This window comes from Marmota monax, unplaced genomic scaffold, assembly GCF_021218885.2.
Source record: "Marmota monax isolate L192 unplaced genomic scaffold, Marmota_monax_Labrador192_F-V1.1 WCK01_AAM20220418_F8-fsc00100, whole genome shotgun sequence".
Taxonomy (NCBI): domain Eukaryota; kingdom Metazoa; phylum Chordata; class Mammalia; order Rodentia; family Sciuridae; genus Marmota; species Marmota monax.
In genome coordinates, this window is record NW_026693872.1 from 4,030,001 (window position 1) to 4,044,458 (window position 14,458).

Sequence of the window (14,458 nt, forward strand, 5' to 3'; positions counted from 1 at the left end):
ATCCTCATCCATCCATCCCATCCACCTGCCTGTGCATTGCTCAGAGTCCTCAGGGTAATTTGACATTCATGAATGCAGTGTCTTTCCCCAAATGTCCAGCCACCCAGTGCCCCTCGGTGCCTCTGCACTCTGCAGAAAGCTTTTCTTGGCTGCAGTCCTGGACCAGGGACCTTCATCGCCCGTTAGCAGAAAAGAATTCTCAGCTGTGGAAACTGGTAAACTCTACATATTTTACAGATGACAGTCTAAACTCCTGGTGATTCTAAATGTGGTGTGAAATGGACAGAAGTCATCCTGCTGGTGTGATATGGCTGAAATAGCATCACTACCACCGTCACCCCCCATGCACACATGCGCGTCATGGAAAGAGCAGACGCAACAAGTTACAGGGCCTTGGCCAGTGGGGCCTCTCCCCATCATTCACAGCCCCTTTTCTGGGGTTTTCTGTTTTTAAAAAATGTGGTCCATTTGTTCTGCAAGAAAACAGTTCAAGGTCACCTAAAAGCAAAAGAGGGAATTTATAAACCACACTCCTGAGACCTGATCCATCCATCCGAGTCCAGCTCTGAAAGGCTGCACAGCACCCCCACCATATATACCTGGAGAGGAGAAAATCTTTTCTGGTTGAGCAGCCACCAATCCACTGCCACCAGGGTCAGAGTTGTGAGAAATGTCCAGGGGCATAATTTGGATACTAACAACATTGAGTTCCTGGGAAACCGAAAACTTGTTGAATTTTTAAATATTTATTTTCTCTAATTTGGTTAAGATATTAAAGCAACTTGAACCCTAGGTTTCTAAGCTAAGAAAAGGAAGAAATTCCCAGTGGATATTTGATTTAACAATCGTCCTCCACCACCCGGTCAGCTGGCCTCTGATGCCCATCACTGTTACATCCTTTCTGCACCTCTAAGCCCATAACTCCTCCTACCAAGCCAAAGCCCTGCGGGTAAGAAACGCCCCAACCTGCTGGCACTCAAGTTACATCAAAGGGGCTCAGGTCCCCACTGAATGCATCCGCATTTATGTGTGTGCGTGTGCGCGCGCATGTGTAAGTATATGCGCGCGTGTTTGTGTGTGGAGCGTGTGTATGCGCGCGCGCGGGTCCGTGGAGGGGGCGGGCTCTGAGCCCGGGGGCAGGGCTCCGCGGTGAAGAGTGGCAGCTGGACTTGCCAGGCTGCGAGGGACAGGGTGCAGAGCCGCAGTGCCGTAGTAGCGGGCAGGCGAGATAGACTGCTTTCAAGCTGCGGATCCCCCAGCAGAGGTGGAAGACCCTGGGAGCTGCCTAACGGCAGGCGGGTCGCTTTATCTCCTAGCAGCGCACTGGAGCCGTCATCCCCCTCCCCCGAGAAGGCTGCGCGGGCGGGAAGACGCCGAGACGCCAGCTTCGGTCCCCTTTCTGTCTTTCGGTTCCTCTTTCCTCCCAAGTAAGGGAATAAGATTCGAGAAAGGAGCGCCCCAGGCAACCGCGCAACCAAGTGTTGCATAGTGAGGTAAGACCGCTGCCGTCGTAAAGGAGGGGGTCTCTAGCTCCGGAGGCGCGGGGTGTAGCAACTTGGAAAAACGAGGGCAAAGCAGGAGCTGGTCCCATGGTCAGGGAAGAGGCTGCAGACAAGGCCACTGCACCCGCCCTGGCAGTGCCACCTGCCACAAAGCTGCAGGAGGGGATGCTCCACTGGAGGGGTGCAGGGTGGGGCGCCGGCTCCCTCTGTGATTGGGAGGTCCTCAGACCGAAGGGCTTGCGAAGAAAGGCGGCCTTGCTACAGGCAGTTTGGTTAAGCAACTGGTCGAATTTCTAACCTTCTGGACTTACCTTGGCTCCTTGGAATCCAGTTTGCGCTCCTGGGAGCATAGAGCTGCGAAGAGCACGAGGCGCTTTTCCTAATGTCTGGCCGCCAGTGCCTTCTACAGTCCCGCGGCCAGACTTTGAGGCACTCCACAAAGCCTCTGGGTTGGTGGGCTTAACAGGGAAGCTGAAGAGAACACGGACAACTTGGCAGATAAAGAAAGGGGAGGATCTGGAAGAAAATCTAACGCTAACCCGTGTAGTCTCAGAGCAAGCTGTGTCCGCGTGTGTTTGTGTCTTGAGGGGCGGGATTCGGAATCACCTGTGGGGCTTTCACAAACTCCACCAGTCCACCTCTCCCTCCATAATCTGAGATCTTTCATTCCCAACGAGTGGAATAGAATTTTGGGAGGGGGCTGTGGAGCTCCACAAAGCCCCACAGGTGATTCTGCTATGTCGCCTCCATCCCCGCCATCACTGCAGTGGAAAGCACGGGACGAGGCAGAGGAGACATTTCCCAGACGTGAGCGATCCAGCTGTGGAACTCTGGGTGGCATTGAAGACCCTTCCTCCAATCGCCCCAGGCGGCAGGAGGGTCTGATGCAAAGCAAGGTGATTTGTGGCTGCGCTGCAGTGGCGCGCGGGAGCGCTGTGAACCCGTGGTCTCCCAGGTCGGTGCTGAGCGGTTATCTCCCCAGGCCTCATTAGCATACGTTGTCCTCTCTGTGGGGAGGAAGGCCTAGGAAGGCTGTTTGTCATGCTTTCATTTCAGGGGGTCTTGCATCTAAAGGTGCACAGAGGTCACCTCTAGACATGTTGAGGAACAGTGGTCAAGTCACAGGACCAGAAACTGCCCTTCTGGTCCAGATGAGGGCATCAACTTGGTTATTTCTGTGCCTGGGATTCTGTTATAAAATACAGCGTGCAGAGCCACTTGCTGGAGCACAGGTGTGTACCTTCGTTGTCAATGAAGGACATTAGATCATAGGGCTCAAATGTCAAGGTCTGATCACAAACCCAGTGCACACACATGCACACACACACCCTTTTATGCTTTATTGCCCTTCTCATTCCAGGGATATGGCCTAATGTGGGAAGGTATTTCCACATTTGTCATGTTAGAAAGGACTGTATTTGCCAGAAATTCCACTCTGAATATAAATTGTACTTACTAAATAAAGTGGCTGCAACTAAGCTAACTTTTTGTTTTACTCCTGATCTAAGTGGAGTTTTGTTGTTTTGTTTGTTTTGCCAGTTGAGTTAGTGTGTTTAAGTCCAGCATTACAGGTGCTATGACAGGTATTTTTTTCTGAGAGGGGTTTTGGTGGGAAGCTGGTAGATGAGTCCTTCCCTCCTTACGTTTTTTCTGTGATGTTTGGTTCAGATCAACCAAGACTGGGGGGAGGGTGTGATAAGGTGATAAACATCAGAGTAACTTGGAATGTAGCTTCTCAGAGATAGGAGAGGCTACTAAGATATTTATTCTAGCTTCCCCTCAACTTCCCACACAATACTACAAAAAAGTGTCAAGGATCCCTTCAGCCCTGACACTCCCAGAGGCCCAGACTGTGCATGTGTGAGGCTCTGCCAGGGCTGGCCCCTAGCTCCTTTGGGGAAGGGAAAGAGGAAGAAGGAAGAGAAATACTTTCATTGTGGTAAAATTCTTTTTTAAAAATATCTGACTGTATGACAACTCTATGTTATACTCTTTTAGTATAAAAGTAAGCTGAGTCTATTGCAGAAAATTTTGGAAGTTGAAAACTGCAAAGAAACAAATCACTCATGATTTTGCCACCAGGCCTCACACTATTCATATATTGACATATTTCTTTTCCATCTATTTTTTTAATATTTATTTTTTAGTTGTAGTTGGACTCAATACCTTTATTTTATTTATTTATTTTTATGTGGTGCTGAGGATTGAACCCAGGGCCTTGCATGTGCTAGGTGAGCACTGTACCGCTGAGTCACAACCCCAGCCTCTCCATCTATTTTTATGACTTGAAATTATACAGTCTATAGAGGGCCAACATTTATAGGTAACCTAGTAAATGTACTTTGCATGGTGTTAAGCATTTTATACTCATTATGTCATTTACTCCTCAGAAGTCCCTCTGAGATAGATAGTATTATTATCAACCCCATTCTCTAGGATTGCATAAAGTTCAGGTGACTTGCTGAAGTCAGGCAGCTAGTAAGCAATGGAGCCAGAATTCAAATCCAAGCTGCCTGACCCCACAACGTGGATGCTTCACCTCTGTAGCTATTCTCTACTTTTCTTCTTAATTGGTGTTGCAGCAAAAGTCTTTCATGAACATCATTATCCTGGCTACATATTATCACACTGTTAGTCATGTAAGTTGTTTCCTATTATTAACAACTACAAATAACTCTGGGCAAAGTCTTTACTGCACACATTTCCAATTACTTCCTTTGGATAGATTCCCAGAAGTAGAATCACTGGGCCAAAGGGCACAACTGTTTGAAAGCTCCCAACATATATCAGAAGTCACTTTTCAAAAGGGCTACACCAAGTTATACTTCCATTCACCAGAGGCAACACTGTTATAGTCAAAGCAGGTGACATTGTTCAGGGCCTCACAAGACCAAGCCACACCACAGAAACATTCCCTAACCCCATAGGAGAAGGAACCACACACATCACCATACTTTATATACTCAACTGTGATTATAGAAATCAAATGAAGATATGTAGAATTCTTTGGCTAAAGGTCACATGTTAATTTTAAACAAATAAACTATTGTGCATAACATAACATTCACTTCTTCACGCAAGTAACTATTAATAACCCTCACTTATGAATGTGTAGAATTCCATCATAATAGGAGTTGATATTACATCATAAGTAACAGAGTTTGGCTAAAAACACATACACACAATTTTGAAAGAAAGCAAATTGACTGTAGCTATGAGTTTTCTCTAGATCTGTATTTGCCCCCTAGTCACCTCTGCCACAAGCAGTAGGCTTAGCCCTGGGGTACAATTTACTATTGCACATGGAGTAACTACAGTTGAGCCCCACTCTAAGATTTACTTTTGCAAGACTCAGCTAATGACTTAAAATGTCCTTCTGAGAAGCCCTCCCTTGCTGTTCACTGGAGTTGGGACTCTCAACCCGCAGCACCTGTACATACGCTTACCTCACTGTGGTGAAATCAGTTATTTGCATATCCCCCACTAAACTGTGAGTTCCCTGAGAACAGAGACCATGCCTAATTCTTTCCTATATTCCCCAGCACCTGAGATTGTTTCAGTGCTTAATTGACAATTAAATGTGAGGAATGAACAAATAAATATTTCCAGGCACTGTATTGGGTTCCTTATATGCATTTTTCTTTCAGCATATTTATTCTTTTAAGCCTGGTCAGCCTTAGAAAGGTCCCTGTCTATTTTCATATGACATTCTTTCCATGTTCATTTAAATCTTTGAAATGAAATAAAATTAAAAATCCAGTCTTTAGTCATGTTAGTCACATTTCTAGTGCTTAATAAACATCACATATGGCTTTTGGTTACCAAATTGGAGAACAGACAGAACATTTCATCACTGCAAAAAGTTCAACTGAACTATGCTGGTTAGAGTGTAAACTTAGTGCAGGCAAGGATTGTCTATGTCCATTTTATTTTCTACACCATATCATCTGCCCTGACATCATGACTAGCCCAGAGGAGATGAGGGGAAGGAAGAAAAAAGAGGGAAGGTGGTAATAAATGTCATAATAATACTAGTTATAGCATTTATTCGGCATCTACTTTGTGTCTCATATTATGCTATATTTGAACGTGAGTTGTCTCCTCTTAATATTTGCATTACTACAAACCTGAATTAATGCCATCTCACAGACAAGGAAACTGAGTCTCAGAAAATTTGAGTAACTTGCCTGTGTTTGGCAAGCCCATAGGAGAGGCTGAGTTTTGAACTTAGGTCCATATGATTTCAAAGTCTTAATGTGTGTGGTGATGTTAATGTGAATTATCACTGTCTTGGCTTCCCCAGAAGTCAGAGAAGGTCTGTTTTTGAAAGTATTCCAAGGGAATTGCTATCATTTTTGAACAGCATTTCAACAATGCAAATTTATGCTCCGGGACTCAGGAGGCCTTGTCCCTGGCTGGGATTAAGAAACATACCCATAATGGGGCCTGAGCAGAGGACCAAAACCTTAGAGAGAAAGCCAGCTGCCACCATCTTCTCCTTGGGGAGTCCTGTTACAAGCTCCCAAGAGGAATATTGGCTTGGCCAGAATCTTGAAGCCCATTAACAAAGTCATCTGACTCCTATTCCCTGGCCTGAGTCCTTTCCACTACCCCATCCTGCCTTGTAGGCCACTTACTGCAACACCCCTTACTGTCATCATCACTCATGCCTCAGTTTTCTCTAATATATATATATTTTTTGTACCAGGTATTGCTTAATGACTGAGCCAAATCCCCAGCCCTTTTTTCTATTTTATTTTGAGTCAGGGTCTCGCTAAGTTGCTTAGGGCCTCACTAAATTTCTAAGGTTGACTTTGAACCTGTGATCCTCTTGTGTCAACCTCTTGATCCACTGGGATTGCAATCATGCACCACCATGCCCAACTTCTTTTTCTTAAAGAATAAAATGCAGATTTTTCAAGGGAGGACTAATCGGCACCAAGAAGAGTGAGATTATCACTCCTTCATTCCACATTTCTGTTTTTTGTTAAAATCCTCTAAGGTCTAAAAAAAGAGCTCTCATTCTTTAAGCTGTATGTGTATGTAGGAGGGTTGGGTGAAAATTCTGCAGATGACTGAGATAGTAATTTTATTAGTTGTCGCCCGCCTAGGACATAACACCTACCATCAGAGTAGGCAGGACAAAGTAAGTGTAAATATTAAATTACTTAAAATTTTCTTTCCCATAAACTGTCACTAAAATTTGGCTAAAGAATATTGCTTTGTAGAAAATAAACTTTGTGGTGAATAAGTCAATCGTTGTAAGTAATGCTAGTGTGCTTGCAAAGGTTCTTTTTAATGTTTTAGACTATCCAGCTTCATTATTGCACAAGTAAATTGCTTAATCTGTGAATAAAGGATTTCCAAAGCAAACAAAAAAATCCTCTAAGGTCCAATTAGGAATCTATACCATTGACACCTGTTGCTCTTAGTATCAACTGAAATAACCCAACTCTCCTTAAAACTTACCATTGAATTATCTCACCCACCCCCTGACTCCCTCGCCACACAGATACAGATGATATTTGTAGTACAGATATGGACCCACTACACTCATTCCTCATTTTGTCTTATTCAGCTCTGTCTTGCCAGCTTGCCCAGATACTTCTGTGATTATTATCCAGTGTTCAGTGGCGCCTTCCAGCCATGCCCCAATCTCATGTGCATGGCTGCTTTGCCTAAGTCATCAATAAAAATAACGAACATTACAGGGTTCTGAGGCATTTCACTATAGGCTCTATAAAGATAGATACTAATCCAAGCCACTTATTTAGAACATGTATTCAACTTGCATTACCATTAGTCCATGTTTCTCTATCTTTTTTCAAAAGATTATCAGAGTAATCTTATCAACATTCTTGGTAAAGACCAGATTCCCCATTACTGGTATTTCCTTGATCTGCTGTTCCAGCAGGCAGAGGTCAGCAAGGCCACTTTGATCCTCAGATGCTGAAATGCTTGAAATGTTTTGGCCTAAATGTTTTCATTCCTTGATGCTTTTCTTCACCATTCTGCTTTGGGACAACAGCCCAAAGCACTTCACCAGTTGCCTCAGTCTCCCCACATTTGGTGAAAGTAAATGAAGTAGAGAAAGCTGTCTCCATCTATCAGAGGTTCAGGTTCTCTTTCCAATTGAGAATCACACAAAGTGGGTATTCTCATCCAGTCCCTCCTTATTACCCATCCTAAAGTCTCATCAGCAAGGATATTCATGACACCCCAGAAACTGACCCCAGGAAACCTAGTGGTGGGTTCAGTGTCTTCTCTTTTCTTGTGTCATGATGTCCAACTATTCACAAAGTGATTTTCCTCAAGTATTAGGAAGCCAGTAGCCATATGTTCCTATAGCCAGATTAAAGTCCTTTGTTCCCCAAAGTACATACTGTCTCAAATCCCTAAGTCTCACAAATCAAAACAAATGCTCTCCCTGAGAAGACTTGCTCAACCATGAAATCAATATTAAGTCAACAAATACGTATTGAGCACCCATCTCGGTGCTAGGCATAGAACTAATTTCTGGGGAGGACCAAAAGGGTTTCTAGCAACAACCACAAATAGACATGATGTGGAGTTATCATCTTTAGATGAGAGTCAAGTGGACGTCTCCTCTACAACCTGGGAAGTAATCAGACCAAGAAAAAGGGCAGGTAATATTCTCTAGAATAAATGAGCTTGATCTGAAACTTAAAGGTGGAGGGAACAGTCTGAGCAAAGGCAGTTCTTGTTGTCTATGGTTCACTGTAGCTAGAGCAGAATCTACAAGTCAGGAAGTGATGGGAGTTGGACCCTCATCTTGCCCAACACGTTCAAAAGTGTAGGGTTGTTTTGTGTTGATTTAGTTGTCAATGGACCTTTATTTTATTTATTTATATGCGGTGCTGAGAATTGAACCCAGTGCCTCACACATATTAGGCAAGTGCTCTACCACTGAGCCACAACACTAGCCCTGTAGGTTTTTTTCTCCTTTAAATTATTCCAGAGGGCACTGAAAACTTTTAAGTGGGCACTGACATGGTCAGATTTTAAGGTTAGAGCAATCCTTTAAACTGTAGTGTGGGGAGGATAATAGAGAGGAAGGAAACAGGACGACTGCCCATGGGTAGCTCTGGGTATGGATGTAGGGACAAAAATCAGGAAAGAACTTGTAAATGAGTGAATGTGAGTGGAATGAGTGGGAGAGGAATTGAGGGTATCTTACAGGCTCCTACCCTGTGCACCTGGGAGAATGGTGATTACATCAACCAGGAGAAATGGGGAACAAGAGTAGAGTGGCATTAGATAATGAGTTCAGTTCAGGGCAGGTTTAATTTGAGGTGTCAGAGAGACAGAGGAGATCCAGGTGGAGATACATTTGGATAGACAAACCATTTTGCAGAATTAAAATCATGCAATGGAAGCATGAACATTAGAACAATGCAGAAAACTCAAGATGAATGTACTTCCTCACAGTACTGATGAAAAACACATGAAGCAATGGAATAATGAGTGAGAAACATGGAGGCTGCAGTTCAGTCCACTAAATACACAAACAGAATTTTTCTAGAAAGGGAAACAGGAAAGGGAAGAAAAGTTGCAATAAAAATATAAAAACATTTCCCTGAGTTTTGTTCAAAATTGTTCATGGTGTACCAGAGGAAATTAAAAGTATATTCTGATGAAAGTTATTAATTATAAGAACAAAAATCCACTTGTATGAAATCAGAACAATATCTTATTTCCAAAGAAAAAATAAACAAGTGTCAAATATTCTGCAATACTTAAATATCTGTAGGAAGTTGCCTTATATGACTACAGAATTTTGAGGTCGTAAGATTATGACCCAGAATATGTTTAAGAATTTTCTTCAGGAATATGTGAAGAAAAAAACTACCCATAAAGTAAACCACTGAAATTGTGTACTGAAAAAAAAGATTTACTCAAAATATTAATGAATTAGGAAAGGAAGAGATGCAATATTAAAGATAAGAGATAAACAATCAAAGCCACTTGAACATGGACTTAAAACTCAGGTTAAATCCTGTCATTTGTGCATGGATAGAACTGGAGATCACTGTGTGAATTGAAATAAACCAGGTACAAAAAGACAGGTACCACATCTCACTTGTATGTAGAATCTAAAGAAGTTGAGATCATGATGGAATTTGAGAGTAGATGGGGATTCCCAGAGGCAGGGACAATGACAATGGAGGGACAGAAAGGATGGGAAAAGGATAATTAATGTGTATATTAAGTTACAGTTGGATAGGAGCAAGAAGCTATGGTGTGTTGTTGTACAGTAATGACTACTAATAACAATGTGTTCTGTATTTTTGAGAAATCTAGAAGAAAGATTTTGAAAGTTTTCACCATAAAGAAATGATAACAATTTGTGGAGATGAATGTTTAACCTGACTTAGACATTACATGATACATATATCAAAATATTACATGGTACCTCATTAATACAATTTTTATGTTTTTAATGTATCAATTAAAAAATTAATTTTTGAAAATTCAGGGTCCTAAAAAATTTAATAGAAGTGCTAAACTTCTATTTTCAAACTGTAGGAAACATTGAATAATTTTTCATTGTTGACACAGAGAAATTAAAGAGTATAGACAAATGTAAAATAAAAAATGCCATGTTTCAATTCAAAATCAGAAGGGAAAGGAAAATGTTGAACATTATAGCCAATATTTAAAACTAAAGAAGGAAATACAAAAATAAAAGTATAAAGTGATAGATAGGTCAAACATATTAATTATAACATTAAATGTGAGTTGTTTAATCATTTCTATTAAAAGATGAAGAGCCAAAATCAATTCTAAATATACGTTATTTTAAACAAAATGGGAAGATAGAAAGGGCATAGGTATACCAGGAAAATGCAAACAAAAGTAAGGAGAACCATGTTAATATTAAACAAAGTAGACTTTAATACAGAAAACATTAGATATGGCTGAAAGATATAGTCTTTTAGAAGTCATAATATTCATGAATATATTATTCTGATTAACAACTATCAAATTTTATAAAATAAAATTAGCAAAACTCAACTGCAGAGGCACTTCAATCTATTTCTATCAATCTTCAGCAGATTGAATGATTAAAGTAAATTAGCATATAAAGTATGTTAAGGAAATAAGCAACTCCATGAAATGGACATATATGGGACTTTACATTAAAAACGAAAGCATAAAATGTTTTTAAAATATTGAGATCTTTTGATCCCATCAAAGAGAAAATCATGATGCATTCCAAAGAATAGAAATTGTTTTGGCATTAAGAAGAAAATAAAATGGAAGTATAATTACTCTAGGATAATATATTCTCGAAACTCGGCAAAGGTCTGGGATGTGCACACATTCACTTGCCACTATTGATTTCAGCATTCAGAGGGAATAAAACCAAAGACTTGTTATTTGACAAACACCAAGTCTGTAGAATACTTCCCTCTTTATGAATGAGCAAAGAGTAAAGCATGAGGAAAATGCAAAACAAGGGATCAAAGAATAGCATACAGTATGAAAATGAGCCACTCCAGCTGGACCTGAAAGAACATTTCAAGAGACTAGAGTCCTCATAAGAGGGCAGAAAGGCATGGCTTTTACAAGGCAGAAGAGAACAAGAATAGGGCTGAGATTAAAATGAAACATGGTGTTCAAAATATGAATGAAATACGGAGGAATCACAAGGAAATGAAAAAATCTTAATTGCAGAATTAAAATCTGCTAGTGGGAATTAGTAAGCAGAGTATTCTATCGAAAATCACGTATGAGGAGGATGTTGAGTGGCAAGAATAAGTAATTAGTACTGAAGCCAATTAAAAAAACAAGATGTCTAAATAATCATTGTAAATCCAGTTTAAAAATTTTGTGCACAAAAGTAAAATCTATTCAAAGAGCAGGTATGCAAAGTTACAAAAAATTCTGAAATAACAAACTGGGTTTAATACCCCACATAACATTTTTTTTCAAGCCTGAAAATGTTTGTCTAGGTCAATAGGGAAGGATGGGAAAAGGAAAAAAAAAAAAAGTTCTCAATTCCTGGGTTCAATTCTGAGAGTCTGAGAGTCATTTCATGCTTGACACTTAAATTTAGAAAATAATAGTTTTAGAATTTCTTTTTCCACTAATTCACTTTCCAAACTAAGAGGCAAACTCTACATAGCTAAAGAAAATAAAGGCACAGCAAACCCTAAAAATAGTAGTAATAGGAACAGGGAAATGATGACACCAAACACCTTAGTTATAACAATGCATATAAATGAACTGAATCACCCACTTTAAATAAAAGCTTCATATTGGATCAAAAACTAAAATTCAACTGTATGTTGTTTGCATAGACAACCTTAAAACAAGATTATGAACAAAAATTAAAAGCAAGATGCCAAGAAAAAGTGTAGTTGAGAGATACAAACAAAAACTAAAGCAGAATCATGAAATTAATATTAGACAGAATGGGGCTGGGGTTGTGGCTCAGCCATAGAGTGCGCACCAGCATATGCGAGGCTCTGGGTTCAATCCTCAGCACTACATAAAAATAAATAAACAAAAATAAAGGTATTGTGTCCAACTACAATATATATATATATATATATATATATATATATATATATATATATATATATATCTTTAAAAATATTAGACAGAATGCAGTTTAAGACAAATATCATTAAATCATACAGTAAGGATTGACTTACATAAATGGAAGAGGCCCAGTCACAGAGACCATGTAGCTATCAAGGAAATGGATGCATTGATTAATACTGCAGCCCAAACTGAGAGAAACACAAAAGTGGTGGAAGATTTCAAATTGCCACTCTCAGGCTTTTTCATGTCAAGTAAGCAAACAAGACATATCAAAAATACAGAAACTTTGTCATTTAATTAATATTATTTTAAAAATATGCTGTTTAGTACCCAAAATACAGAGAATGAAACTTATTTTTTAGAGTTCATGGGACATTTGCAAAAATTAATTATGTATTAGGTCACAAATAAAACCTCAGCAACTTCTTTAAAGCAAAAATAGTAAAGCCATAGTTTCTAATCATTGGGAAGAGTTTTTAAAACAAACAACAGTGAGTTAGGAGTAGTGACACAGACCCTGTAATCCCAGCCACTGCAGAGGCTGAGGCAGGAGGGCTGCAATTTCAAGGCCAGCCTCAGCAACTTAGTGAGACTTTGTTTCAAAATAAAAACCCAAAGGGCTGGAGATGTAGCTCAGTGGCACAGCACCTCTGGGTTCAATTCCCAGTATTGAAAACAAAAACATAGCCACCCCTAAAACAAAGTGATGTGCAAAAATTAGAAGTAAAATACTGAGAAAAGGGAACTGGAAATAATTTATGGTCTATTTATGTAATAAAATAATATGTAGCCATGGAAAATAATATTTATATAGAAAAATGTAACAAATAATGGTCATCATGGAGTGAAAAAAATAGAAAAGAAATAAATGAAGTTGAAAGTAAAAAAAATGTATACCCCTACAGAAAAAATTCCAGAATTTATAGCAAAATGTTAATTGTGGTTATAGTTGGGTAATGAGAGTATATGTGATTTTTTTTAAAAAAAAATTTTTTAGTTATAGATGGACATGATACCTTTATTTAATTTATTTTTTATTTTGTGTTGAGGGTTGAACCCAGTGCCTCATGCATACTAGGCAAGTATTCTACCACTAAGCTACAAACCCAGCCCATGATATTTATTTTAAAATAATTTAAAAATATGATTTTAATTTTTAGCTAAGATTAATATTGGGTCCACACTGGAATCTATCTTCTTCCATTTTTTGACAGTGACATTAATATTAGATTTACTCATTTCTAGTCCTTTAGCTTTTTTTTCTTCTTTGTTTTTTATTTTATTTTTTATTGATTTTATTATTATTATTATTTTTAAATACACGACAACTGTGGAATGGTCCTTTAGCTTTTTGCTGGTGTTCTTTTCCAAAATTTTTTAAAGACCAGTGAAAGTTGTTCAGAAGTTTCCACTGGAAGTTCTCTGGGACATCTTTATTCCCAAGCAGTAGACCAGGCCATTCTTTGCTCTTTTTGCTCTAAAATTAACCAGCTCACTTCCCGAACTTCCCCCAGCTTTTTTTAGCCTGTAGTGGTGTTTGTCATTTAGTATTTCCAGATCATTTTAAGCTATTTTTTAATGACAAAAAGATATTCTATTTCTTTATTTCATGTTTATAAAGTAAGCACTAAGGTGTATGAAGTTAAAAAGCACTCACCACTTCATTTTAAGCTATTTTTTTAAAGAAACGTCATGTCTACGTTTGTGGCATATTCTTCCATATGCCTTTGTTTTCCTTTTTGCTCAATGTTTTTTCAAATATGAACCTATGGGTTCGTCCTGCAGGACTGTTTTTAAGAACCATTCCTTTTTCTTCTTTATTGAATTTTTTAAAAATGTCTCCCCATTTGGGAGGATTTCAGTTTGATTCCATTCCAGAATGTTTTACCATCAAAGCTATCTTTGTTTAATTTAAAAAAAAAAACTATATGGAAATATGTCTACCTAAGATTTCTGGTTGTTCATTACTACCAGGCTCCTTCGTTCTCCTGAGAGGTCTCTTGTGCTGCTTCACCAAGCAGCATCTTTCTGTTGGTTAATGAGGGCCAGAGGAGTTCATCCAGTTCAGCTTCTCTACTCTGCATCAACAAGAGAAACAAGATGCATCTGATGTGCTTCTTTTAGCAGAATGAGGCTTTCTGCAAATGTTTCGCTGCTGCAAGTTCACTTTCACTGCTCTGACTTCCTTTGTGCCAGAATAGTGGTAGTGAGGAATGCACCAGCTGTTTCCTCCTTGTGGCCTACAGAAAGTGCTCACAGTGCTATCACATGTGTCCCTTACCTCTTTCTGTCCCACTCGTGTGATGTTCTAGGTGCTTCATCCTTAGGGTCATGAATTCTCATCAGAAAACCAGTGTTTGGTCTAAAGCCATGTTGCCATGGAG

General features: G+C 39.5%; 1 protein-coding gene across 3 annotated transcripts in view; it reads left to right on the plus strand.

The window, feature by feature from the left end:
- The first annotated feature begins 1,114 nt into the window (after positions 1 to 1,114).
- Dgkg (diacylglycerol kinase gamma) overlaps positions 1,115 to 14,458 on the plus strand; it is a 211,850-nt gene continuing 198,506 nt past the window's right edge. For 2 of the 3 annotated variants that reach the window (XM_058585080.1, XM_046462616.2), the window contains exon 1: positions 1,115 to 1,493. The gene's annotated coding sequence lies outside the window, so the exon portion shown is untranslated. The remainder of the gene's footprint in view (positions 1,494 to 14,458) is intronic. The other variant, XM_058585082.1, reaches the window with a different exon arrangement.